Raw genomic sequence first — 5588 nt, forward strand, 5'->3', positions numbered from 1 at the left:
ATTAGATCTCTAAATTTCTTGTAGAATTCAGCAGTGAATCCATCAGGACCTGGGCTTTTCTTTGTTGATAGGTTTTTAATTACATCTTCAATTTCATGGATAGATATTGGGTTGTTTAGAATTTTTATATCTTCTTGATTCAGCTTTGGTAATTCATATGGTGTCTATCCATTTCTTGTCTGTTTCCCTTCTTACTAGAATATAGATTCTTCAAGTAGGTATTGATGCTTTTCTGGATTTCTACAGGATCTGTTGTGATTTCACCCTTTTCATTCCTAGTTGCACGGATGTGAGTCTTTTTTTTTCCTTCTTTTGATTTTCCTTCTAGCTAAGAGTTTTTCAATTTTATTTAATCTTTCAAAGTACCAACTTCAATTCATTGATTCTTTGTATTGTTTTCTTAGCTTCCGTTGCATTAAAGTACAGTGGCACCACAATTCATGCTCTTAATTCTTTCCATGATTCTGGTCACAAACCCAAGTGGACAGAACTGAATCAAATTTCCTCATAATACCAACACTGAACCTAACTATTGAGTTTGATCCAGTTCTCATCCAATTCAGTTTGTGACCAGAATAGTGGAAAGAATTAAGTTTGTGAACTGAGGTACCACAGTACCAAATCTTCGATTCACTGGTTCTTCTTATTGTTTTCTTAGTTTCCATTGCATTAATTTCTGCTCTTGTGTCAGCTTTGGGCTCAACTTGCTCTTCTTTTAGTAAAAAGCTTGATGTTCAATATTAGGTTGTTTATTTGAGCTTGCTCTGTTTTTCTGCTATGGGCATTCACCAGTTTAAGTTTCTGACACAAGACTGCTTTCATTGCATCCTATAAGTTCTGGTGTGTTGTATTGGCATTATCATTTAATTGTAGAAATTGTCTAATTTTTTCTTTAATTTCATCTGTGACCCACTGGTTGTTCAAGAGGGTGTTATTTAATTTCATGTGCTTATGAAGTTTTGTGGTTTCTTTAGCCATTTATTTCCACTTTCATTGCACTATGGTCTGATAATATACATAGGATAATTTCAGTTTCGTTCCATTTATTTAAGCATGTTCTATGAACTAGTATGTGGTCTATTTTGGAGAACATCTTGTTGCAGCTGAGAAGAATGTATGTTTTCATATTGTAGATTGGAACACTCTGTACACATCTACAAAGTCCATTTGTTCAGAAGTTTGGTTCAGTTTTGATATTTCTTTTTTGTTTTTTTAAATCTAGTTGATCTATTTGTGAGGCATTGAGGTTCTCAATTACAATTATATCAATGCTTTTCAATTTTTCATGTGTGTTAATATTTGTTTTACATAGTTGGATACACTGCTATTTGGTTCATATATATTTGTCTGCAAATAGAATACCTACCCCTGATTTTTTTCTGGCTGCCCATCACATGGAGTATTGTTTTCCATCCTTTGATTTTAAGTCTATGAATTTCTTTTTGAATTAAATATGTTTATTGGATATAGCATATTGGATCTTGCTTCTTGATCCATTCTACCAATCAGTTAAAGTGCAAATTGTATATATGGTAGTTCTTAAAAGACTCCCAGAAATTATCCAGACTATTACCTCTAAAGTGCCCTAAAAAGTATATTTTTACATTGAAAAATTTTGGAAGTTAACATGAAGTTTATAAATTTAAAAATACAAGTCAAAATTGTACTTTGAGGTTATCTCTAGTATATTAAACCACAAATACTTATTCTTTTTTAATTTTAAAGATAAAAGAACAAAAACGTATTAACAAACAAACAGACATGAACAAACAACACCAAAACAATAAAAGCAATACAGAATTTCAGACAAGGTGATAAGAAATTAATAATGGTTGCTGTATACATAATAATGGTTGCTGATAACATATTGTTATCTTCAAATTAGTCAGTTAAATATAGTCATGCAACATTGATCAAACAATTAAACATTAACTGTTCCTTTCCCTAAAGCAACAGAAATTAGTAATACATTTATCTTAGCTATCTTGTGTATACATATATACATATTATTTCCCTTCTTTCTTTCTTTTCTCTTTTTCCTCATCCCAGTTGTTCTATCCTTTTGAGCAGTCTTTCCCTTTCACAATATCTGTTGTACCTTTTAGATTATCTTTACTTTTCCAAGTTCTTACACTAGTGAGACAATATGGTATTTACACATGTGGGTCTGATTTATTTAATTTGTGAGTATGGTCTGTAGTTGCATCATTTACCTATAAAAACCTCAAGTTTATCTTTCTTTATAGCTGAGTAATATTCCATTGTATAAAAATACCACATCTTTTTTATCCATTCCTCAGTTGATGGGCATTTGGGTTGTTTCCAGGATTTAGCTATTACAAATTGCACTGCTATAAACTTGAGTACACATATATTGCTGTGATATGATGCTTTCAGGTCTTCTGGGAAAGTACCCAGAGAGGAATAGCTGGGTTGAACGGGATCTCTAATCCTAGTTTATTGAGGAATCTCCAGACTGATCTCCACAATGGCTGCACCAGTCATACTTATTCTTTTTGAGTTAAAAATGGTAAAATGTAGGCAACTTCATATGGCTCCATCACTAGCTATTGGCAGATGCTCAATCTCTAGCGTTAGCTAGCTCATCTCTAGCTGATGGCTTTTAGCTGTTGGCTTTTCACAGCTAGTGGCTTCTTAAAATGGTCAGTTCGGAATTTCTAAATAGTTGATATACCTAGAGGGGAAAATATGGGACAGGAAGACACAGTCACCTAGAAGTTGGTAGAAGCATAAGCAGTAAAATATAGACAAACGATGTAGTGTTAGATGGAACTTGAGAAATTCTAGGTAATTCTAGCATTCTTCAGATGTAGAAAGGGTAAGTGTTTGGTGGATGTATGATTAGTACTCAGCTTTCCTGGTTTGCAGTCTATATTCTTTAATTATATCATAACTTCTGACAGTTACTTGATTTTTCTTCTGATACCCTTTGTTATGGGTAGTTTTTTGTTCTTCTTTTTTCTTTCTTTTTTTCCCAAGCTGAGCATTAAATAATTCCTCATTTAATGACTTACCATGTAATGACTATTCAGACTTATAGCCCACTCCTCAGACTTACCAGCCATCTTTTGTTTGTGTTTTTGAGGAAGAGTGGCCTTGATCTCTCACTTTGTAGTGCAGGCTGGCCTTGAACTCATTATGTAGCCCAAGTTGGTCTTGAATTCATGATTATCCTCGTACCTCCGCCTCCTGAGTGCTGGGATTACAGGTGTATACCATCATGCCTGGCTTCATCTGTGTGTGTGTATGTGTGTGTGCGTGTGTGTGTGTGTGAATGTGTGTGTGTGTTTGTGTGAGCGTGTGCGCACGCAGTTCTGTACACCTTGTCTATATTGCCTCAATGTCTTTTTCTTTGGGACAGTACACCTTATTTATAAAGTACTGTATTTTTTTCTGATTTTACTATGCAGTACTATAGTTTTATGTTTTGCTATACATTACATAGCACTGTATGTAAGAGTTATACAAATAAAAGCAAAGTCATCAAGTTGGTGTTTCCTTTGACCATTTCTTTGTTCTGAAATTGTAATATACATACTATGTACAAATCCTCATTTAGCAACCAATTCATTTAATGACCTAATCACAGGAATGGGACCCAGTCATTAACTGAGGAATCTCTCTTATATTGTGTGTGTATTTAATTTGGGGATAGTGCTGTTGAATTGGGTTGGAGTGTGTCATTGAGGGGTTTGGATTAGAAGCAGAAATATTGATTGGCAGGTACACTTCTAGTTGATTTATCATATGATGCTGAGATACAGATTTCATTTTTACTTTCAGATGACCTGGTGCAACTAATAACATTATGTCCTCAAGCTGAACTAATTCAATCTCTCACTAAAGAAAGGAATGGGAACCCACCATTTTTATCTTTTGGGCTTATTATACTTCATTTGTTCTCTGTAAATATGCAAGAAGTTGGGATTAAGCTACTTCAAGAAATAAATAAAGGTGGGAAAGGTAAGTAAAATGTTCTGAAAGAAATAGTGGGTTATTTAGGGGAAGTATCACAATGAGTATGTATGAGTTAACTCAAATTTTCTTTTAGAGTTTCTTCTTAGCAACAGTTAACTTTAGGAATATATAAATGTAAAGATCATCATGTCAATAATAGTCTCCTGCAATAGTATATATTTCTTTAGAGAATCAGAATGAAGAAAGAATCTTTATTAAACTTGATTGGAATGTCATAATAATTTAAATAACTAACACTATTTTAAAAACAACATAAATTAACGTATATATTTAGTAATTTTATATGCTTTTTAAGTGCTTAAATATAAGCTTTATATGTTTTAATTCTTTTTTGTGGTACTGAACTATATCCCCAGACCCTATATTTTAATTGTTACACCAAATTTATGCACATTTATATGATACTCCCTCTGAACCTAAATCTGCAGTGGAATCTAGAATAATAAATTAAATTTTGTTTTTCCCCTTTCATTAATTTAACATAGGAGCTTGAACAGACAAATGATTTTAAATTATTGTCTAGGATCAAGGAAAGATAGGCAAATTATTTGAAACCATATTTTGAGAGGGGATTTTATAGTTTGAAATTATCATTAAAGACATCAATCAAATTATTTCATAGGAAAGTGGCAGTTATGGTATAAATAACAGTGTTGATAGTATGCTAATGGGAAATCATCATGTATGAAGTATCATAAGTAACACAGGTGTTAGGTAAGAAATTAGTTCCAAGCTGGGTATAGTGTCACACATCTGTAACCCAGCCCTCTGGAAGGCTCAGGTAAGAATATTGCAAGTTCAAGCCCAGCCTAGTCAATTTAGCAACTGAGCTGGGGTTGTAGCTCAGTGCAAAGGTGCTGGTTTCAATCACCAGTACTTAAAAATATAGATACCAAATACAGACCCTATAATTGACTTTCAAAAGTAAATATCATTAGGTTTTATTTATTTACTTATTTAATCTATGTTTGAAACAGGGTCTCATTGTATAGTTCAGAGTGGCCTTGAACTCACTATGTAGCCCAGGCTGGCCTCAAACTTGCAGTGATCCTCCTGCCTCAGCCTGCTAAGTGTTGAGATTACAGCTGTGTGCCACCATGTTTGGCCTAGATTTTTTTAAAAAGAAAAATTATTTCATTTTCTTTAGAAAAATATTTGTTATAAAAGCCAGTTAATTAAGAGGTCTCCACTTAAGAGGTCAGAGGGTTTTCCAAAAAGTTTCTTAAACCCATGGGATGGCACTACTATGGCATTTCCAAGTGTTTGTAGGATCATAAAAACTCAAACAAAAGGGCCTCCATTAACAAGATAAGCCCACATGCTTCACTTTCTGAGCTCCCTGCCTGCCTCGGAGCTGTCAGCATCTGCTACTTTACCAGAGAGTCCAAGGGGAGACGAGTAAAGTGTGGTACGTGAAAAATGGTAGAGGGTTGAATTGAGATATAAAAGTTAACGATAAAGGAGGAGAAGGAACTCACCACGAGCTAGACCAAGTACTTTGTGTTATATCATCAAATCTATGGGAGTCAGGTAGAGTACAAGAGTAGTGGAGTTGAAATTATATATCCTAGGGCTGGGGATATAGCTCA

General features: G+C 33.9%; 1 protein-coding gene across 1 annotated transcript in view; it reads left to right on the plus strand.

Moving 5' to 3' along the window:
* Clhc1 (clathrin heavy chain linker domain containing 1) overlaps positions 1–5588 on the plus strand; it is a gene marked incomplete in the record, with an annotated part of 97359 nt that overhangs the window by 77932 nt on the left and 13839 nt on the right.

Source organism: Chinchilla lanigera, unplaced genomic scaffold (genome assembly GCF_000276665.1).
Source record: "Chinchilla lanigera isolate Chin_1 unplaced genomic scaffold, ChiLan1.0 scaffold00023, whole genome shotgun sequence".
In the NCBI taxonomy this organism is placed as follows: domain Eukaryota; kingdom Metazoa; phylum Chordata; class Mammalia; order Rodentia; family Chinchillidae; genus Chinchilla; species Chinchilla lanigera.